The sequence below is a fragment of the Cetorhinus maximus genome, chromosome 8, assembly GCF_964194155.1.
Source record: "Cetorhinus maximus chromosome 8, sCetMax3.hap1.1, whole genome shotgun sequence".
NCBI lineage: Eukaryota > Metazoa > Chordata > Chondrichthyes > Lamniformes > Cetorhinidae > Cetorhinus > Cetorhinus maximus.
The window spans coordinates 29144038-29168690 of NC_135886.1; positions in this window are offsets into that span (position 1 = coordinate 29144038).

Consider the following 24653-nt stretch of genomic DNA (forward strand, 5'->3'; position numbering starts at 1 on the left):
ACAGGCCTTTGACAGTTCTGAAAATCTAAATGGTGCGCGGTGATGTCGGGACGCATGCTCGACGTCACCCCACGTCATTTTACGCCTTAGCGAGTGAGCCCTGCTCCCACTCGCTGAGCCGAAAATTCTCCCCAATGATTTTAACTATGAGAGTCTTTTTGTTGATGAATTTTTTGGGAAAGGAAAGAGAAAAACATGGAGAAAAAGGACTTCAATAATTAAACCAGTTTGGAGAAAAATTGGTATATGTTAATTTATGAAGCGTTTAGAAATCTGTTGAGTATTTGTGTTGTTCTGTAAATTCTGTATCCTCATGTGCAAATTGAATACTTTTCTGAGTTTTAGAATGCACTGACATGACACCTGTGCTTTATTCACAATTTGGATAGTTTTTAAACATGCTTTTGTTTACAGCCAATGCAAATTTTAAATATAAAACATGCGTAAATTGAGATTCAGGTCCTGTACTTGGTTGTCCTCTATTCTCCATCCACACAGTGAGATTCTAGAACTAAAGTACATATATTGCATGATAACAGTTAGTGTAATTGGTTGGTCGATTTGCTACAGGGCAGAAGCAGCAGTGCTACCATTGCTAAAATCATACATTATCAACCCAGTGTGATTTCCTGATGTTGACCTAACTATTCATAAAAAGCTCTTGGTCCAGATTTAGCCTGTCAGTGGGACCTTCCAGTGAGTGGTGGCCAGGAAATGATGCACAGCTGTTTTTCTTCAAAGACTGTGGTTGGTATTTAAAGGAGTGCATTGCTTGTTGATTGATATCAGATTACTTGCCAGAGAGTCTTTCTGGTCAAAGGTTTAGCTTAATGGGTAACACTGCAAGCAAATCTTTCCAAATGCTTGATTTATTTTGTTGTCAGCATGTGGGCAACACTGGCAAGGCCACATTCATTAGGAGTCAAGTACAGAGCCCAAGTCACTTGTACGCCAGATCAGGCAGGGGTGCCAGATTCCCTTTTCCGAAGGAAATTAGTGATCCATTTGGGCTTTCACATTGTTGCAGTGGATTGCCCTGCAACTCATGATGGCCTTGGGATTGCATATTGGAGCCATGGGCAGGCACTGAATCTCAGGAATCCCGCAATGTGGAATAACTACAAGTGCCTCTCATCCTGCCATCAGCTCCCCAGCATCGGGAGGGATGAATAGATGTGCGCTGATGAACAACATATTGACAATTTGATGGGTTCATTCGTTGATTACGGATTGACTGACATTGCTATGTGGTAGCTTGGAATAAAATTGAGGCATTCAAGTGGGTTGGCCTTGACTATTACTGGCAGTGCCATTCCTGTGGTGGAAGTTATCTGGATTCAAGTCCTAGAAGATGGTGCAACTCCATCACTTACCCTGCTGAAGCAGAGTTGGAAAAGTCAGTTTTCCTCAGACATTCCTAAGTAGTGGTCACTTGGGCCTGTTGATATAGCTGCATAGGTAAGTGCAGGTGTACAGTCCATCCTTGGCATCAAACCTGTGTCACATCCTCTTTTAATTATTTTCTTCCATTTCCAAATTGCAGGAAAAGAAAAGACTTTGATTTTAATTGGCAAAATCCAAAATAAAACTAAAATAAACCAAAAATCCAGGGAAGAATAAATGCAATGAATAAACTGAAAAAAACAGAATAACCAATCTCCTACTTTTCATAAATGCATAATTAAAGTCCAATTTCAAAATTGATCATTAGAAAAATCAATTAATTCAATGTTCAGACAGCCAGTTGTTTCCTGTGCAGACCTGACCACCATTACTCATTGCTGGTGGGCAAGTGAAATCAGTGAACACATCAGCATTTATCACACTAATGTTATCAGGTATTTAAATATGGCTACGTTATTGACAATATGCTGGCAAACATGTCAACTCTTGCAAATTTATCGCAAGAGATGTGATATCCCAGTAAAATTGACCCTGACTCATGATCTCATAAGAGGGCGCTGAAATGTCAGGATTTTTGACAGATATTGAAAAACGCATCTTTCCTGGCCTATTGCATTCTGCTCTGCCCGCAGTGAATCATGTGGCCACAAGGGCAGCTTTCCTCTTCAACAAGCTTCTTTCTCCTTGGCTCTGCGAGAATGCTGAAAGCCTCATATTCCATTCATCTGTCTTTTGAAAACTACAATTGTGCAGCTCAGTTAGTAGTAGACTGAACTGGCCCTATTCAAAGAGCTAATCCCGCAGTGTGTAAAAAAAATGCATTCATTGAAGGGGAGCCACTCCTCTCATCCTTATCTTACTAGAAATGTTGGATTTCTATAATTGGTAAGGAAAAGGAAAAAAGAATATAGAATTCAAGTACTGGGAAAATTTTCAGGGATGCTGCTACTGCATTTCCATAAAGCATTGACCCTGAATTTATATTACACTGTCACTGTGCTGGAAAGTTCGTTAGTAACCTAACAGACAATCTGACATTTTTCTCTTGATCTCTGTGTTTAAAAACCCCCTGAAGTTACGAGTACTGAAGTAGGGCAAAGATTTTAGATGACTAGCTGAGCACGGCCATGTTAGTGACCAGGAAATGGGGAGAAATATTAGTGGCTCAGGGTTTGTTGCTGTGCACACATTGATCTACTGGATCATTAGCGTTTAAACCATCTGGTGACCTTGTGGACACACTGCATTGCCACCAAGTCTCTTTAGCTATCAGAGGTATCAGAATTCTCAGCTTTCTCAAGGGCACATCTGGGAAACAGTGATCAGAGCCTAGTTAAGTTTGATATAAAAAATAAAAAGGAGAGGGAAAAGTAAATGATAAATATACTCTCCTAGGACCACAGTCAACAAATTAAGGTAGGTAGCCCAGATATATTTAAAAGAAAAGATGGCAAATAGAACTGGGCACAAACCATGGGGAATGATTAAACTAGGGATGATTAGGGAGCAAAGCTTCACAAAATTACATTCACAACTGCCAAAGAGATACACAAGTTTTCTGACCAATAACACACATTTATAAACAACGCACACAAGTATAATTAAAAAATTTAAACCAATAAACAGATATACACAAATGCATTTATAAATAACACAATATAAGTACATTGATAACTAACACAAGTGCTCACAGAAACAAAAATTAATATTTACAACTCAATTAATTTAAGTGTAAAAGAGATACATTGATCAAACTAACAAACAGATGCATGTCAATGGATTAATATGATAATAATCCTCCCCCTGCCCAGTATCCAGCAGCTGTTAGGCCCAAGTACTGCACCAAGTGCCTTTGGCAGGAGATTCTTTAGCCTCTGAGAAGAGAATGTTGGATTGGACCCATCAGCCTCAGGTGGAGCCATGATCATATCCAGATAACAGGAAGGACTTTTTAAACAATTTTCATAAAGAATTCAGAAGCATTAACATAGCTTTTGTAAAGAGTTCTGACTTGTTATAGGTTAAATAAGTCAGTATTGATGCTTATAAACCAACTGTCAAACAATATTGGCTTCTGGTTTAAAAAAAAGGCCATGATGTTTATATCAAATCTCTTGACTTGTAAGAATCTGTCTCATCATCTGTGAGATGGGATTGACATTACTGCATGCATTAGTGACAACATACATTGTTGGCCATTGAAACATGACACCATGCACACTCATATTGTGGCCTCAGCATACTAGAGGAGTTTTCCCTCATTGGGCGAACTCAGCAGGGGGCGGGCAGGGGTGGTCGGGAAGCCAACAACCGCCTGCGATGGGGGCCGGACTGCGATTTCACACTGGCGGGCCAATTAAGGCCTGTCCAGCGTGAATTGCGAGTTGCAGAGCTCAGCGCTGCCCGTGGTGGGGGTGGAGGGAGGGCGAGCACGAACTTTGTGCCATGCGCACGATTGCACACTTGAAAATTTCGCTGAGACACAGAGCTGCCTCAGGGAGACGAACGTTTTTCAAGACAAAAAAAAAAAGCTTTTTAAAATGTTATGAAACATGTCCTCTCATGTGACTCTGGCAATTAAATTTTAAAGTTTTTATTTTCTTTTTATTTGCTGTTGGAAACCTCAATCCGCCCGTGGGAAGGTCACTTGGCCTTTTTGCCTGCCTGCCAACCATAAGGTTGGACGGGCAGTGAAAAATTTAGGTTAATTATCTTTTTGATGGCTTGAATATGCCTTTTAATTGGCGGCAGGCATGCAGCCGATTCCTGCCCGTGCCCGCCAACCCAAATATGATGCGATTGCACATTGACGTTGGGATGCTCACCTGACATTAACGCGCGTCACTTTAGACTCGAGCACCTGCCCACTGAGGTAAAAATTCTGCCCAAAATAACATGGTGCAATGCTACAATATACTTTCTGAGCAGTGATGAACATCGAGCGAGTTATGCTCATGTTTGTACTTTTGTACATGCATCTGGAAACTCAGAAACACTTCAGATCAATAAATCTATATTATCAGGATCAAAAGTGCAATACACAGAAGTTGACAGAGGTAGAGAAAGTTTAACTGAGTGGGCAAAGATCTGGCAAACGGAGTATAATGTGGGAAAATGTGAAATTGTCCATTTTGGCAGGAAGAATAAAAGAGAAGCTTGTTATCTAAATAGTGAGAGATTGCAGAGCTCTGAGGGGCAGAGGGATCCGGGTGTCCTAATGCATGAATCCCGAAAGGCTAGTATGTAGGTACAGCAAGTAATTAGGAAAGATAATAGAATGTTATCATTTATTGCAAGGGGAATTGAATACAAAAATAGGGAGGTTATGCTTCAGTTGTACAGGGCACTAGTGAGACCACATTTGGAGTACTGTGTACAGTATTGGTCACCTTATTTAAGGAAGGATGTAAATGTGTTGGAAGCAGTTCAGGGAAGGTTTACCAGACTAATATCTGGAATAGGTGGGTTGTCTTATGAGGAAAGGTTGGACAGACTAGGCTTGTATCTGCTGGAGTTTAGAAGAGTAAGAGGTGATTTAATTGAAACATTTAAGATCCTGACGGGTCTTGACGTGTGGAGAGGAACATTCCTCTTGTGGAACTAGAACAAGAGGTCACTGTTTAAAAATAAGGGGTCGCCCATTTAAAACAGAGATGAGGTGAAATTTTTTCACCCCGAGGGTTGTGAGCCTTTGGAACTCTCTTCCTGTAAAGGCAGTGGAAGTAGAGTCTTTGAATATTCTTAAGGCAGAGGTTTTTGGTAAGCAAGGGGGTGACAGGTTATCTGGGGTAGGTGGGATGCAAATTTCAGTTTACTATCAGATCAGCCATGATCTTATTAAACAGCGGAGCAGGCTCAAAGGGCTGAATGGCCTACTCCTGCTCCTAATTCTTATGTTTGTACGTTCCAGAAATCTACTGAACACTGAAGAAGGAAACAAAAGGATTTGATTTGAAATGGATCAACAAGCAACTTCCTAATTTGGCAAAATCATAGATTTTTAAAAGGTTTTCACCCAGTTGCCATGACAATATCAATATTCCATGCTTATAGAATTTAAACTTAAATTAGCGGTTGTTAATATTGGAAATAAAGAGAACAGAATCCTTCAATGAAACTATAAAATATAATCCAAACCATGCTTGCACTGTTTTACTCTAGAGCATTTCATCCTGATGTCCTTAGTGCATCTAAAGAATGTTGTCTTGACTTACTTTTTATGCTTTCAAATACAGCAAAGGAAACTAAAATGACTCCTTAAGTTGAGCATCTTTCATGCTATGAATTAATGGAGATAAAGTTCAAATTTACTGGAAGTGCAGAGGGCACCATGCAGTTATAAGCAATCCAGTATTCAAGCAATTTAAAATTGAAACAGTTTGCTAAGAAGAATACATTAAATTGTTAAATATTTTCCATCAAGGAGAGTTGCCAAAGAAAAACTGGAAAAAACAGTATGCAAGCTGTTAAGTTAATAACCCTTAGTATATTGTCCGTCTGTCTAAGGGGAAAAGTCACTCATCTTTAACAAAATTTAAACATTACAAGCACTTGATGCCAATCACATTTTGCACTGCAGCAATCATAATTTCCCGCACGTAACAAATCTTCATCAGTATGCAAAATCCGAATCAAGTTAATTTAAAAATATTGAGTTTACAGGAAGCCCAATAGCACAAGTACAAGAACATTTACTTCCCAACCAGATGGTCCCGGATTTGACCCTCAGGCCTGCCCGTCTCTCAGATCTGCTTGCCACAAAAATGCAAGTCAGATCAAGACTTCATTTTTTCACCGGCAGCAATCGCTCTTCTTCGCCCATGCTTCTGATTCATCATGTGTTCCCCTTCTCAAAATCAGTATCGCAGCCCTCCAATTGCAGTTAATATCGGTTGGTGAGCTGAGAAACCTTAGCAGGTGAGGTGAAGTTTGCTGTCTTCTCACATTTCTGTGGACGTTAATTATAGTAGCCAAGAAAATCTATTGCGTTGCATCCAATTCACTGTTGTAAAACAGAAGCCCAAGGATTCCATATGGTGGGCGGTGTGTGCAAGATCATTCCACACCAGAAGTGCAGCACCCACCATTTTGAATCAGACTCCCTCTATCAGCATTCAGGGCACATGCTGGGAGTAATAAAAACACTTGTTAAAATATTTAAATAAGATGTCACACAGGTATTATAGGACCTTGCTATGAAACTGCCTTACCTCAGCACCTGAGTGATAAACTCATTCAGCAACTCGTGATGCCAATGGACAGGAAGGATTCATTGGCAGTAAAAGGATTCATCAGGTACATCCAGGTTATATTGTGGTCTTGCACCATGTTACTTTTCCACCATTACATATGAGTTGAGCACAGATTGTCCACCAAGAAATTATTTCATAGGGTGGCAATGTGTAATTGCCCTTTGAGGGCAGTTAAGAGTCAACCACCTTGCTTTTGACTTGAAGTGACATGTAAGCTGGCAGATTTCCTTCCCTAAACCAGATGGGTTTTATGACAATCAATGATGGTTTCATGGTTCTGATTACTGAGAATAGCTTTCATTCCAGATTTTTTTTCCATTAATTAATTGAATTTATTAATCAAGACATTATTCATTAAATTCCACCAGCTGCCATGGGAATAGAACCCATATCCCAACAATATTGACCTGAGCCTCTGGACTATTAGTCCAGTGACATTACCACTACCCTATCATTTCCTCCGGGTTAAGTGTTGATTAAATTCTGGGCTTTTTGCAATCTATTTTCTGCCTTCTACTGATGATTGCTGGCCCTGCATTGCTTTTGTCTGCTTTCGAAACATTTTCACTATAGTCATGGATGGGTCTGGTCAGTCTGCCTTTGGGGCTAAAGGACAAGAGGGACTGTCAAGGAGACAGGAGAGAGCAAGAGTAGCCAGGAGAGGTGCTGCTTTGTCCATTGTAGTTTAAGTTATTAATTCTAACTGTGTGGTATGTTAATGAGATAGAGTGTGCATCATCACGGGAAGTGACGCACCATCTCATGATCTTGCACTCTCTTGTAGACCTCATGGCAAGATGAAGCCAGAGTAAGTGGTTTCTTAATAAAGTTAACATTTTCATTATCTTCGCAACTATTCTGTATTAGTACAATGAGTCCAAGAATATTATATGGTGGCAGCAAGTAAAAGAACAAGTATGGAAAAGTCTCTGTCATTACTGGAAAGTTTTGAGCAGGTCACAGGTCTTGAGCAGAAGTGTGGCTGAATTTGTGCAGTAGATTTACAAGTGACGAGCAGGTCAGTGTGTTATTAGATGCAATGGCAGGCTGTGCAGATGACATCCTGGTTAAGCAAGGGATTGATGAAGAAAAAGTTACGTATGATGCAGTCATAAAATCACTCAATGCCTACTTCAATCTGTTGCTCACAACCTTCATTATACCATTTGGGAGGTTTTGTTTCAATAGGTTACTCTTTTGCGTCATATCAGTGCCAGAAATCTTCCAGAGGACAATGTCAAGTATCCTAGAAGGAGCTATATGTCACATAGATGACGTCCTGATCCATGGGTCATTCAGACAGAACATGACACCAGAGTGTGAGCTGGGCTACCATGCTTACAGAAAGCATTGATTATTTTTAAGGTAAAGGTAAATAGATTCTTGACTAACAAGGGAGTCAAAGGACATCAGAAATAGCCAGGAATGAGGAGTTGAGGCCACAATCAGATTAGCCATGAGCTTGTTGAACAGGGTCGAGGGGCTGAATGGCCTACTCCTGCTCCTGATTCGTATGTTCGTATGATGCCGATATGCTGTTATCCTGAGAGAGGACAGCAGCTGCCTCTTCCATGGAACCAAGGCCACTGTCCTTGGACTGTGCCTCAGCCCTTCCATGGTTCTATACAAGAACAGAGTACAGAAGTGATGTTTTGCTCTGGAAGCCCCTGTCAAGTGTAAGCCACCTTGGCAAATGCCAGAGCTGTTAGTAGAGGCTGACCACAGTTGGTTTTGTGCAGTTGAGCACTCACTCCATGCACTGCGCAAATCCCTGTCACAAGTTGGTTCTGGACTCTCCTGTTCAAAATCTGTATCGGAGAACCTGGGTGTGCTCTCTAGATTAGTTTACAGCTTGGCCGCCACCATCACAGATGCCAGTCTTCAATCAATTTGATTCACTCCACGTGATATCAAGAAACAGCTGAAGGGATTCAATACAATAAAGTCTAAGGGCCCTGATAACATCTCAGCAATAGTGCTGATATGCTCCAGAACTAGCCGTACCCCTAGCCATACTGCTCCAGCACAGCCGCAACACTGGCATCTACTTGACAATTTGGAAAATTGCACAGGTTTGTCTTGTTCACAAGAACAGAAGGTATCAATGGCAGTGCTATCAAGCAGAACTTGCATCAACAACCTGCTCACCGATGCTCAGTTAAGGTTCTGCCAGGGCCACTCAGTGCCAGACCTCATAACAGTCTTGATTCAAGCATGGACAAAAGAGCTGAGCTTCAGACATGAGGTGAAAGTGACTACTCTTGATATCAATTTGACTAGGGTGGCCTAGCAAAAGTGAAATCAATGGGAATGAGGAGGAAAATTCTCCAATGGATGGAGTCATACCTAGCACAAAGGAAGTTGGTTGATTTTTGGATGCCAGTCATCTCAGTTCTAAGTCTTCACTGCAGGAGTTCCTCAGGGTAGTGTCCTAGGCCCAACCACTTTCAGCAGCTTTATCAATGCCCTTCCCCACCATCATAAGGGCAGAAGTGAGGATATTCGCAGGTGATTGCACAATGTTCAGTATCATTTGCAACTCCTAAGATGCTGAAGCAGTCTGTATCTGCATTTAGCAAGATCTGGACAACATTCAGGCTTGAGCTGACTGTGGCAAGTGGCATTCTTGCCATAAAAGTACCAGGCAATGAATATCTCTAACAAGAGAGAATCTAACCATCTCCCCTTGACGTTCAACGGCATTACTATTGCTAAATCCTCCACTATCAATAACCTGGGAGTTACCATCGATCAGAAACTTAACTGGACCAGCCATATAAATACTGTGGCTTTGGGAGCAGGTCAAAGGCTGGAAATTCTGTAGTGAGTAACTCAGCCAGAGAGCCAAGACCAAGTATAGTCTTTAGGTAAAATGTATAGAGGAAATGGAGATAAATAATAAATACTAATCATGTGCATACGTGATTTAGTTCTTGTTGTAAAATCTTACATTATATCCTGATTTTTATATTCACATTATAAATTTCAAGGGCAAACTTTTAAAGGGAAATGTCTATGTAAACTTGTCAGTTTGTAATTAAAGTCGGTGATGGAACTGCTGCACCCACACTCCACTGATTTGTCAGTGGAAATGGAGAGAATGTGGACAGTAAATGGCATGAGGATGTGTTCTGCTGCATCAACACTATTTTTCCATCCAACTGATTTCCTGCTGGAAGTAATATATGACATTCAACTTGTCCACTGATATATGGGGTGGTGTGGGGTCAGTGGGGGTTGATGTTGGGAGGTATTTCGAATGAGAATCAAATGGTGGAAATACAATCCCAGAGAGATATTCCATCATCTGCACCATAGCAACAGTGAATGCCGGGATCACCTGCTGGTGCCTAGTGCTCAGCACATTGCGCAAGAGGCCACTTAAAAACTAAGTGCCCTAAAAACCTATGCAATTGATCACAGAAAACTTCCAAAAGTCCATTTTCACCAGCAGTCCTGAGGCTGACATTCATCTTTATTTCCTGCCACATCTCACTCAACCCATGTCCTTTAGTCAGGGGGAGGGGAAAGGAGTATCCATTCCTGTTGTAAATTATATTTCTATGCTGCATTACAATCTCAAATAAATCTTTGGGGACTGTGTCGTCAAACGTGAGTTTCTTCTGCCTATCTCCATTTTCAACTCCATTTGCACACTAAATTCCTCACCTCTCAATTGGGTTTATGGCAGTCGTGTGGCTAGCTTCCTGATTATGCAGGAGGTGTCCAGCAATATTTCAACTGTGTTCTGTCTGACTTTTGAATTATGTATTCCTACTAATGCACTGGTTCTTCAAAAATTAAAATGGATCAAAATTACACATTACAGCATGGGTGCTCCAATGTAAAAAATGCTCTGTTTTTTTAAGACATACTGAGCAAATTCTAGGATATACTATTTTGGCAGTAAGGCTTCATCCTTATTTTCAAATTGTTGTTGCCTAAAATTGGAAAATTAAACATATATAAAATAGTCTTCCTTTTATTCCCTCTTCGTCACAAAGCTTAAGCTTCATTTAATTTATTACCTGTGCAAAAATGGTACCATATGGTGCACGATGGAAAGAAAATTAGGGCTGATAACAGCTTTCATGTTCATTGATGTTTTCTGGGGCATGAAGAAAGACCACTTGCTGAATGAAAACCTCAGCTGAAGTGTACTGATTTTTGAATAATGATCCATTAGAAACCCATCCCTAGCGAACAGGCTGTAGCAGCAGAATATAAACAGCTCTTCCCTTAATTAAAAAAGTGATAGAAGATTTATAAGAGAACTCTGTAGTCATAGTTTCCTCTGTGGCTTAGAGGGTTTATACAGTGGATAGCTGTCATGCAGAAGAGGAAGGCCCGATTAGCATCAAGTCTGATCTCAGCAGAGCCATCAATAATCGTGCTACACTTAGCCTCTGTATTCTTGTGGCTTGGAGAGTATAAAGGTGGGCAGCCATCCCACTTCCCATCGCTACCCAGAGACGCCTGTTGAAATTTGGCATGTATGTCATCCAGTGAGGACAGGTTGAGGCTCAGTTGTGTCTCGCTCTTCCCCATTGCCCAAAAGCCTGCCAACGCCCACTATTAAGGCTCAAACATAAATAATGATTACTAGGGTGACCAGAACCAATGTAATCTAGCAGTGTCAGTGACTTCGGGAGAGGGGAGTAGGGAAAAAAAATTATGTGAATAAAAGCCATCATTCAATTTTACTTCTCCTAATTTAATTTAGTTTCACAGTTTAATCATTTTCACAAATTATCCTGTGATTCTGCAAGTATTTAATTCATTGCAAGTATACATACATATTGCATGTTAGAAATGCAAATATTTTAACTAAAGAGGAATTCATTTCATTAGCACATCTGATTTTAAATAGTACCTCAAAGGGGTTTTATTCATCTTCTGCTATGCTGCTTCATGCTCAGAATTTGATTTGAGAGATACTGGCAGTTTGGAGAGTGTTGCTGTATAAGTTTAAGTTGAAATTAGAACAGCCAATGGGTTGATTTTTTTTTAAAAAAGCATTTTGGCCATTTAAAATAAGATAAAGTCTTAGCATCCCTATACCTTGAAAAGAAAATAGCTTCTCTGTGTGCAAGTGCCCACTAAGGTGTATTCTGCAGAGGAAAAGTCAGCTGTAAAACACATTTATTACAACTAGCCAAGCAGCTTGTTCAATTGGCAGAATCTGATTTGCTAACTGGCTGTCCTGCTGGCAAAACAGCATTAGTCTTTTGTTAACATGATGTTTAATACTAAACTCAGTGAAAATGGATCTGCAGGAGTGCATTCCCCACACTTGGAGGAGGCGGGCAATTCTAGTTTGCATATTTCAGCTTTATTAGTTCCCACTGTGCATTAGATTGTTAAACCAGGAGATTTGCCAGGATATTCTCATGATCTAAATTTCAAAATAAACATTTCAATAAATTTTGATCATTATATTTTTCCCACTTTTTTAATGTATGCACAATTTAAACATAAGGAAAATCTGGGATAACTAAAGGTTACTTGGTCCATTAAAACTCATTTTGCTTTTGCACTAACTCTCTCATTGTGGCATTTAATTGTGTTTTGTGTGAATCTAATGTTTTTGCTTATTATTTTATTTGGTAGCTTTTGCTAAACATTTATTACATGTTTGATTAGAAATATATTTCTTGATACCTATTGTACATTTATGTGCATCTAATTTCCAGTTTCTGTAATATGCTCCCAATTTGGCCAGATGTTACAGTGAGGAGGACTTTCAGCTGAACTGAGTTTGGTGTACATTTATCACTTCCAAACCTGATACCTAGGTCAATGCCTGTTTTGTAGCAGTTTGATATAACAGAATATTGCTAGACCAGTAGAGTTAGCCACGTGGTGTGGATCTGGACTCAGAAAAGGCCAGATACAATCAGCACAATAGTTATCCATCATTAAAGAACATCAGTGAATCAATTAGACTTTTCTGACAATTACTGTTACAAGATTTTTATTACAGATTAATTTAATTAACTGAATTCCAATTCACAAGCTGCAATCATGGGGTTAAACTCACATCTCTGGATTACTAATCCCATGACGTAACCACTTTGCTACCATACTCATTAATACTAGAACATCTTTATTGTAGTGTCCTGCCCAAAACTGAATATAATAATAAGTGTAGCTTTACCAGGGCATTGCAATGCCTTATTACACCTTCAACCCAATGAAAGTTTGGTCTGCATTCTATTAGCTTTTTTAATTGCTTCACTACTTGTTGTTCAGACCTTGAAAACAATTTCCAATTTATATTTTTTCTAAACTTCTCTGATTCAATTCAATTCCAATTGTTGTATACACATGTATACAATGTATTATTATTTATCAGTGTTGACCTTGTTTTGCCATAGGTCTGCCTAATTGTATGATTCTATTCAAGAGTGTCAGCCTTTATCTCAACCGGAGTCAGAAGTTGCAGGATCAAGACCCACTACAGGTAATCTTACCTTCACAAGATTCTCAAAATCCAGTGGCAAAAATGGCTGTCCAACTGCAACCTCCTCTCCCACACCACATGCCCCGCATTGAGGCACTAATCACTCGAAGCCCACTCCTCTGGGCAGGACATGTAGTTCATATCTTCACCATGTAGTTCATATCTTCACCAATCTCCACCAGGGCAAGATTAGCCCATAGACTTTAAACAGGCACCAGGCAAAGCACATGTGACATTACAAATTCAAAATGAGGTTCCTTGCAATTTGGATCCTTTGCAGACACAGTTGTAGGCTTTCAGGCTGGTTAGATCTTAAATGCCTCTGACTTACACACACAAACTCCTTTCTGTTTATACCTAGCCTTTCCTTTGAATGTAAATTTTCCATTGTATCCTAGGCTTTTAACGTCACATCTTCTAACAATAACATTTTCATCCCACTAATTTTATTAGTAATATAAACACATTGCTTGGCATCTCCCAGCTAGGTGCAAGATTTTACTCCCACTCTTGAATCTTCATTCAACAAATGCAAATTTACATTTTATCTTCTATCCTCCTTATTGTTTACCCAATTAACATCTCAAACTACTATAGATCAAAGCACCCAGACTAGCCAGCTTTAATCCAATTAAGACACACAGCACCAAACACACAGACACAGACCCCACTACAATTCCAATTGAAAAATAATTTCCAATAACATTAAAGACATTAGTATCTCTTCGTGACACCACAACATTAGACTTTCCTCAAGCCTTTGGCACTTGACATTCTCATGCAGAATGACAAAAGGTTTTTAATGTCAGGTGAAAGTGCAGGTGATAGTTTTCCATGCATTAACTTTACTAGAAAAGTAATGGATTCAATGGGCAAAAATGGGCTCCTTCTGCGCTGTAATGAATAAATAATGAATCTACATGGATACAAAATAGAAAATCCCATGCAGCATGTAGCTGCGGGAGGGGAAGCAGCAAAGGGGAGATCACTGGAGGACTTCAGAGGTGATGATGAATAAGCAGGAAGAGAAGCCATTTCTGGCAATGCATTTGACTGTGCGCAGGTAAATAAGAGTGCAAGGGCAATCCAATGGAGTTGAACAACAGAGAAGAGTTGATGGAAGAGGATGTGTGGTCATCTGTTTCAAATACAAGAGCAATCAAGGAAGACAGAGGATAATTAAATATCATTGTCACAGAGGATATCAATAGTGACATTGATTAGTGGCCATATCAGTGTTTTTCAAAAAGGCATAAGCCAGACCTGAGGAATTTGAACAGGTAACTGGAAGGCAATGATATATTCAAGGACCATAGAATAGTAACAGAGGTTAGGGGCACGATGATTGTTGGAAAGCAAGGACTATAAATGGGTGAAGATCTAGCTTGATGTTTAACATCATAGACATAATGAAGCAGGTATATGAGAAAAAATTGAATAAAACAAATTTCCTCTTCACACACTCTTCCCAGGATCAGTGAGAACGAGAGGTAAGCAGTGCACAAAAATCTTGGATAGCTAATGTACATTTTAAATGACAATGATTGTGCTAGAGGATACAGTAAAAGCACTTAGGCTTGTTTGAAGGTGAAATTCTCTGCTCCAAAATGGTGTTCAAGCAGCACAATATAAAAATGTTAAATGGGAACCAAATAGTTGCTTGCAAATAAGGAAGATTAAAGGATTTGGAGGTGAGAAGGATACGGGAATTAAGCTCATGGAAAAAATACCAGCATTGACTTCTTATTCAAAATGGCCATTTTCTATGTTGTAACATTGCAGGGTCTAAGTAAGCTTGCGTAAATCTGTGCATACTTTCAGTGGTTGTGGAAGTTATGGCTTCATGAATAAATATAAGAACAAAATGTGAGTTATCTAGTGACATTAATGTACAATATCTTCAGAGTTCTGTACCTCCTCTGGTTAACATGTTGTGGTCCTCATTGCATGACCTTAGCACACAGGATTTCAAGGCCAATCATTTTGGACCCCTACTCATAACCACCCTCCCATTGCACCTTTATCTACCTATTCACTTTTTTTCGCTTAATTCTTCTCGAATCCGATTGCAGCTCCTTTGAAGCATTCATCTAGTAAAAGAATGTTTTCTGCTTTCACTGTTGGATGATAAAGTAGGGTCATTAAGGATAATCAGGCAGCTGTTACTGCAACTGGAGACAATAGTTGCTGGTGTTTAGTCAGACTAATTGAATATAAAAGAAGATGGAGAATTTGCCATTTTTAAGCAGGACATTATTCAGTAACTGAAGAAAAATGAGTTTCTACCAAATGAGAATAGTTCATTTCCCACTGAACTGATCGCACAACTGGATTCTGTAATCGGTTCTTCATCTTTGCCAAGCCTTTCACCACTGATAAGTATGTTTTTCAGAGTCTAAGGGTTTCCTATAAATCTTAAAGGAATTTGCTTAATGCCGTAGCATTCCTTTTGGACTTATACATGGCCATACGTAAGGCCTTCAATGAAATGAAATAATTCCGATTCTACCTTTCTATAAAGGTACATTGATATAAAATTTTGTTGCAAAAGTTAGTGAATCGAAAAACTGAATACAAAGAATATTTTGACTTTGTGCACTGTTAATCCAAATCTAATTATGTGCTTCCTTTTTAAATTATAGTTTAGTATCAATCTCATGAGTTATCCAAGGAACTTTATTCTTTGATATACTCACCTTTACGCCTTATAGGAATGTATCTAGAAATAGTGGCTGGAGAAAGGCAAAGTCCAGCAAGATAAGAAAGGGGCCTGGCCCGAATTAGGAGGACAGAGAAGCTAGAAACTAGGTCGCCAGATTAGTAAAGGGAAATTTTCAAATATAAGATGCATAGGAATATATTTATTTAGTGCACTATCAGGCAAAAGGGAAATTCATAAAAAACATAGCGAAGAGAGACATTAGGAAAAGTGTTTTTACATAGTGATTGTAGGAATGAGATGCTTTGCCTCATAGAGAGGTTGAGACAGAGAGCTTTCTATCTTTTAGGAAAAATTGGAAAGTATATGAAGCAGAGTATAATAAACTTGATGTACCGGACAGATTTCTTACTTGAAACAAATTACTTAGAGATCTTGTAGAAGCTACATACTTGAGCCAGGTCCACGACTAGAAAGCTGCACCCCTAAGATTACCCATGCTTAGTGCTGATTCGTCAGTACAATCACATGACCCCTAAAAGCAGTAGGAAAGGTTTTACCCACAATCACTACACACATGCTCAATTGTTGCAGATTTGCTTCAGAGTCAGAAGGTTATAACTTCAAGTTCCACACCAGAGACTTGAGCAATAACCTAGGCTTACTTTTCAGAGCGATGCTGAAGGAGTGCTTCATTGTCAGAGGTGTCAGCTCTGAGATGAAGCAATAAACTATAGCCACCTCTGCCTTTTCCAATGGGGGTAAACAATCCTATTGTACTATTCAAAGAAAAACAGGATAGTTTTGCTGGACAAAACACTATCAAAGAAGTTGGCTTCTCATTTATCTCATCAGTGTTTATGAGATGTTGTGCACAAATTAGCTCAAAGAAGCATAGAATCATAGCATGGTTAAAGCACAGAAGTCGGTGATTCAGCTTGCAGCATGACCCTGCTGACACTCTGCAAGGGCAATTCACCTCATGCCACAAACCCACCTTTTCCTCCTAGCCCTGATTTTTTTCCCCTTTTCAGATAATGATCCAATTTCCTTTTGAATGTCATGATTGAATCTACCTCCACCACAGCCTCAGGCAGTGCATTCTAGATCATAACTGTTAATAGCATCCAAGTCCGTTGGTAAAAGCAAAACCAAGACACAGAGCTTTTCCTTATTGAGAGAGTTTATTAACTTATTCAGTCTTGCAGCTCTCCTTCCACTCAACACAATGCCCTAGCTATCCACTATTTATATGTACTCGTCACCTGTTTCTCTTAATCATAACAATATAATTGGCAAGACATTAACAATAACCACTTGCTGCATAAAAAAGGTTTTCCTTGGGTCACCATTGCTCCTTTTGCCAGTTACCTTAAATCTGTGACCACTCATTCTCAATCCTTTCGCCAATTGGAACAGTTTCTCTTTATCAAATCTGTTCAGTCCCCTCATGATTTTGAATATCTCTATCAAATCTTCTCTCAATCTTCTCTTCTCCAAGGAGAACAGTCTCAGCTTCTCCAATCCATCTATGTAACTGAAGTTCCTCATCCTTGGAACTACACTCGTGAATCTTTTCTGCACACTCTCTAAAGCCTTCACATCCTTCCTAAAACGTAGTACCCAGAACTGAACACAATTCTTCAGTTGTGGCTGAACCAGTATTTTGTACAGGTTTATTGTAACTTCCTTGCTTTAGCATTCTATGCCTCTATTTATAAAGCCCAGGACCCTGTACCCTTTATTAACTGCTTTTTCAACTGCCCTGTCGCCTTCAGTGATTTGTGTACATAAACCCCCAGGTCCCTCTGCTCCTGCACCCCCCCTTAGAATTGTACCCTTAATTTTATATTGTCTCTCCATGCTCTTCCTACCATAGTTTATCGCTTCACACTTCTCTGCATTAAATTTCATCTGCCGCTTCCCTGCCCATTCCACCAACCTGTCAATGTCCTTTTGAAATTTAAGACTGACCTCCTCACAGTTTGCAATGCATCCAAGTTTTGAGTCATTCTCAAATTTTGTAACTGAGCCCTGTATAGCAAAGCCAAGGTCATTAGTTTATATCAGGAAGAGAGGAAGTCCTAATGCTGACCCCCCGGGGAACTGCTCTATACACCTTCCTCTAGTCCGAAAAACAACTGGTCACCACTGTCTGATTCCTGCCACTCAGCCAATTTTTTATCCATGTTGCCGCTGTCCCTTTTATTCCATCTGTGTTGCATTTGCCTACATGACTATGGTGACACTACTTCAAAAATAATCCATTGGCTATGAATCACTTTGGGACAGCCTAAGATACTGGAAGATGCTATATAAATTCGATCTCCTTTCTTTCAATACTAGTACTTATTTTCAGTAAATGACTGAACTTTAATGTTTAATTACTGTGCTTAAAGAACAATTGCAATTCATAGTGCAACAGTTCCTAGATTGATCCTTTTCAATTATCTGGCAAAAAGTGGCATTAAGCATGAATTGCCGTGCTGAAGTTTTCAGAAAGCCAGTGTTATTGTATTACCACTGGATGAATTTTTTTTCTACAGTGAAACATTGAATAATAAAAATGATTCAGGAATTAATCTGTCTAAAATTAAAGCTGCATTTTGCCATAATTATTTTTCATTAGAATTGCTCAGTTGTACTACAAATGATTGTTTTGGCTTGAAGTCACTGATTTAGAACTCAGGTATGAACATAAACAATTGTTTCAAAGAGCATTAGTCTAGCATTGTGTTTATTTACTGAAAATCAGAGTTTCCCATCTGGCAGCCACTGTAAAACTGTTTCATACTTCTGTAAGTAACAGATGGCTTTTCACACTCCTTAACTCAATGTTGGAATGCTAGACTCCCATTTGGACAACCAGCATCAGCCAGTTTTCAATTGGTAAAGATGGATTACTGGGAGTTCTATTAAACTGTTTCCCCAACCACAACTTGTATTTTATTCGGCACATGTGATATAGGCAAATCTCCCAAGGCACTTCACATGAACACTATTAAACAATATTCAAACCAAACCACATAAGCTACTATTAGGATAGGTGACCCAAAACTCATTAAAGCTTGATGTAAGGAATGTCTCAAAGGAAGAAAGAGAGAGAGAGAGATGGAGATGTTTAGGGAGGGAATTCCAAAGTTTAGTGCCTAGGCAGCTGAGGGCACAGCTACCAGAGGGGTGGAACCTGGTATTAGAGTTAATTTATGATGATAATTTTATGGCTTGAGCTAATTAAAACATGCTATTGAGTGAGTTCCAGGCTTTGGAAACACAGCTGATGGGGTTTGGTGTGGAAAATAGCACTGTGCTGCAGGCTTTAAACATCTGCAGCAAGTTAATGCAGCAGACATGTTCAGGAGACGTTTTACATAGGGCTCAGACAGATCTGCTGCATAAAGTTCCTGAAAGGTTTGCTATGGGGCACAGGGCATTGACATTTGCTGGTCCGGATGTCAAAGTGCACCTGCAGTAGGCTAAGACGATTAGTCTATAATCACAGAGGGGCCCCAGGGCCAGTGAAGGGAGATAGGCAGGTTTACAAAGGCAAACTCAATAATCCCTTACACTCTGGTTCAATGTAGGAAGATGCTTAATAATTTTAAAAGGTAAGGCAAGGTAAGAGAAGACTGTGAAACTCCTCACACCAAATAAAATTCTTGATTTGCTTGCTATCAATGCCCAGGAGGTATTGAGGTGCCCTTCACAACCCCAGCCTTCATATGAAAGTGTTCCTTTTTCCACAACCTTACTAGCAAACACTCTACCAAAAGCATCACTTGGAATATAAGTTTTTCCTATATGCATTTTTCATCCTTCCCTCCTTCCATTATGCACTCCATGCAGGCCCCTGAGCTTTCTTTCACCTCATAATGTTAGCAGCTGTTATGGCACATTGCTAAATTGTAAACACATTCCCACTTCTTCACCTATCACTGATTCTTCCTGTTTTACCTGTACACAAACGACTGGTTTTTCCTTTGCCTGAACCTCAGAACCCACAGTACTTTTACTTCCAGACCTTTTCTGCATCCCAATAATCCCAACAGATTTTCCCTGTAATTTCCAACACACTGGGCAGAATTTTGTCCTCGGTTGGTGGGCGGGCCCCACCAGCTCGGCGGCGGGCAGGCAGCCGAACTCCGCCGCCGAAGCGGGCCCCGCCGCCATTTTAAGTGGGCGGGCCAATTAAGACCCGCCCAGCGGCCTGCCCGACGGGAAGCGCTATGCGCTTCCTGTGCGGTGGGGGAGAGATTCCCCATCTGTCAAAGTGCACTCTTTCGCGCATGCACACTGCTCCCTGAGACTAAGTGCTGCCTCAGGGAGATCAGTGAAAGTGTTATTAAGTTAAAAAATAGAAAAATAAAAAAATTATCAACATGTCCCCCTCATGTGACAATGTCACACGAGATGGGACTTGTTAATAAATATCACATAAAATGTGTTAAAGTTTTTAAAAACGGACATGAAACCTCATCCCACCAGTGGATGAAGTTTCATGAATAATCAGCTGGGGCTCCTGGCCTGCCCGCCAGCCTTAAGGTTGGCCGGGCAGGTCTTTAATTATCTTAATTACCCTGTCAATGGCCTCAATTGGCCATTGACAGGTCGGCCGGCGGACAGCTGATTTCGCTGTCCATCCGCCTTCCTAACGATTTAAATGGACTGGGATGACGTCGGGGGTTCCTCCCGACATCCTGCATCATTTTCCCCTCGACAAGCGGGCCCTGCCCCCACTAACTTTGTATGCCCCATTTTGTTACAATGAAAACACCTCACTTTTCAGGTGTCACTTCTACCCTCAGCACCCTCCTTTTTACTCTGAGAGAAAACTTCCTGGGAATTCCCACCCACTCTTTCTCTTCCCTGACGACTCACCTTCCTTTCACCTTCCCACTTTCTATCTTTCTCTGATTTCAAAGGGTGATGGAAAAAAGGTTTAGCTCTATGAACGAACTCATAATCATCAGCTATCTCTGCTGTTTGTCTTACTGTTTCAATCCTCTGTTCCTCCACATGAGTTCTCGCTACCAAAGGAATTGAATCTTTAAATTCTTCCAAAAGAATTACTTCTCTAAGAGCTGCATATGTTGTTTCTATCTTTAATGCCCATATCACCGGTCAAAATTACTTTGTTTTACTCTCTCAAACTCAATGTAAGTTTGCCCAGGCTGTTTTCTCATATTCCTAAATTTTTGCCTGTATGCCTCAGGAACCAACTCATATGCACTCAAAATAGCCTTTTTTTTTACCACATCATAGTTCATCGACATTTCTTCTGACAGTGAAGCATAAAACTTATGTGCTCTACCTGCCAACCTGGTGGCACCCAACACCAATGTCCAGTTTTCCTGTGGCTTCAGTATTTCTTTCTTCAAACTTTGTAAGAGTTTGTACGAATTTAAACATCTTCCATTGGGTTCTGATCTGGAAATAAGTCGTTCCACACCTTCTGGTGTCTCTGCCATTTTCAGCTGGAATTCTCTCTCTCTCTCTCTCTCTCTTTTTCTCTTTCCTCATTTTCTAACCTCGCCATTTCTAATTCCCTTCCCTGTTTTCTTTCTCTCTCCTGCCTTTCTCATTCTGCTGCCTCTAGCTCCAATTTTTAAATTTGCAACTGAATTTGAGGCCATTCCAACGACCCACCCCTTGGAGAACTTGGTCTCTTGGGTATTCCTTCCAATTTAAAATGCTGTTCTATACCTTCAATTATGTCTGATTTCCTTACCCCTGCAAGTAATCCCAATTGTAGCTTATCTGCCAATTCCATTATCTAAGATTTATCTACCTTTTCTAAACCAACCAAAGTTATAACTTCAACTTCCAGTCAAATCTTAGCTACTGCCAAAGCCATATTGCAGTCTCACCACTTTTTTAAAAAAAACCTCACACCAACTCCTGAATTCAAAGTGCTTCTCGTACTCATAACCTTAAGATTCACCAACTCCAAACCAATCAAGGAATTTCAAATATATCCCAGATGAGCCCCCAGTTTGTTATGGAACAGTGGATAGTAAATGCTGAGCTGCTCAAATCTCAGAGGGCAATTTGAAACAGCTGCCACAGCTGTTATTGCAATTTGTATTTTATTTCGAGATGTGTGCCTTGAATTCAGTGGTAATAAGTCCACTTAGACATTTTTTACAAAACTAAATTAAACATTTATTATTAGACGAACAGGTTTTAAGCACGTATATAGGTCTACAAATTACAACTATGATAATTTCTAGCTCCCCTAATTAATCTGACTCCCAGTTACACCTCAGTTAAGGCAATAGTAAAAATAGATTTCAGCAGACTCAAGCAAAGCACACAATATCCTGGAGTCTGATATTCACAGTGAGTTTTCTTAGCTTTGGTTACCGTAGACAACAACTTGATACCTAGAGACTAGAGGCTTTTCACACTTGTTAGGTTTTAGAATTCCTTCCTCCTACTCATAACCTCGACTCCTTTATACACTTTCTCCATTTTCAATGCAAATTCCATTTTTCCATTATATCTTTGCAACTTTACTTTTTCCATAATATAAGTCTTCCATAGTACCCATATTATCAGTAACCTTTGGGAAAAATAAACACTCGGTTTGGCTTAGCCTCTTATGGCTAGGTGTAACACCTTACCATCTCTTTGAAATTCACTACTCTGGTTTATCTTAAAATGCAAATGTTCCTCACACCTCATGTTCTAAAACTTCAACCATGTTTAAGTATTTTGCATTTAAAATCTAGTTTCCCTTTTGATAACTCAAAAGGTCCAGACTAGCTATCTTCTATTAAATTAAATCCCCCACACACACATCCACACAGAGAAATGAAGCCAAACCCAACTAACAACCTACCTTTACAATAAGTCACAATAATATTATGAAAATTATTACATTTCCATGACACAGGTGGTTACCATGTTTTGCAATTATGGAGACATGGCTGCAGGATGACAAAGACTGATTTCTTAACATTGAGAGGTACATGACATTCAAGAAGAATAGGAAGCTAGGTAAAGGTAGAGGGGTAGCACTGTTACTCAAAGGAGGCATTGGTGCAATAGTTAAAGATGACCTTGGTCAGGAGATCAGGATGTAGAATCGATTTGGGTGGAGATGCGGAATAGTTAGGGGAAAAGTCATTAGTGGGAGTGGTCTACAGGCCCCCTAACAGTAGCCACAGTATAGGACAAAGTATTCAAGAGAAAATATTTTTGCTTCTGATAAAGGGACAGCAATAATCATGGGCAATTTTAATCTACACATAAACTGGAAAAATCAGATTGGCAGTAGTAGCCTGGACGAGGAGTTCTTAGAATGCTTTTGAGATAGTTTCTTAGAGCAGCATGTTCTGGAACCAACCAGAGAGCAGGTTATATTAGAATTGATATTGTGTAACGTGACAGTATTAATTAATAACCTCAGAGTAAAGGTATCCCTTGGTAGCAGTGACCACAATATGATTGAATTTTACATCCGGTTTGAAAGGGAGAAGAGTGGGTCTAAGGCTAGTATCTTAAACTTAAATAAGGGCAACTATGTGGGGATGAAAGTTGAGCTAGCTGAAGTGAACTGGGAAATGAGGCTAGAGGATAGATCAATAGAGAAGCAGTGACAGACATTTAAGGGGATATTTCAGAGTAGTTAGAATAAGTACATACCGATTATGAAGAAAAATTCTAAGGCGAGGACCCACCATCCATGGTTAACTAAAGAAGTTAAGGAAAGCATCAAACTTACGGAAAAAGCATATAACTCCACAAAGATGAATAGCTGGACAGATGATTGGATGCAATATAAACAATGGCAGAGAATGACTAAAAGGTTAATCAGGAGAAATAAGAGTATGAGAAGAAGCTAACTAGAAAAGTAAAAATGGAAAGCAAGAGCTTCTACAGGTATTTAAAAAGGAAAAGATTAAGTAAAATGAGTGTTGGTCCTCTAGAGAGTGACAGTGGGGAGTTAATAGTAGATAATAAGGAAATGGCAGAAGAAATGAACAGATATATTGCTTCATTGTTCAGTATAGAGGCTACAAAAAATATTCCAGTAATATCTGCATACCATGAGGTGAAAGAGAGAGAGGAACTTGATGAAATTGAAATCACTAGGGAAATAGTACTGAGAGAAATGATGGAGCTGTGGGCTGGAAAGTGGGCCCCGATGGATTACATCCTAGCATCTTAAAAGAGGTGGCTAATGAGGTAGCCAATGCGCTGATGTTGATGAGGTAGTTGATGTGCTGGTGTTAATGAGGTAGTTGTTGCGCTGGTGTTAATGAGGTAGTCGATGCGCTGGTGTTAATGAGGTAGTCGATGCGCTGGTATTAATGAGGTAGTCGATGCGCTGGTGTTAATGAGGTAGTCGATGCGCTGGTGTTAATGAGGTAGTCGATGCGCTGGTGTTAATGAGGTAGTCGATGCGCTGGTGTTAATGAGGTAGTCGATGCGCTGGTGTTAATGAGGTAGTCGATGCGCTGGTGTTAATGAGGTAGTCGATGCGCTGGTGTTAATGAGGTAGTCGATGTGCTGGTGTTAATGAGGTAGTCGATGTGCTGGTGTTAATGAGGTCGTCGATGCGCTGGTGTTAATGAGGTCATTGATGCGCTAGTGTTAATTTTCCAAAATTCACTAGATTCTGGAAAGCTTCCATCAGACTGGAAAGTAGCAAATATTACCCCTCTTTCAAGAAGGGAGGGGGGCAGAAAACAGAAAACGATACACTAGTTAGCTTGATGTCTGTCTTGGGAAGCTGTTAGAATCAATCATTAAGGAGGTTATAGCTGGGCACTTAGAAGAGCTCAAGGCAATCAGAAAGAGTCAGCATGGCTTTGTGAAAGGAAAATCATGTTTAATCAATTTAATGGAGTTTTTTGAAGGAGTGACATGC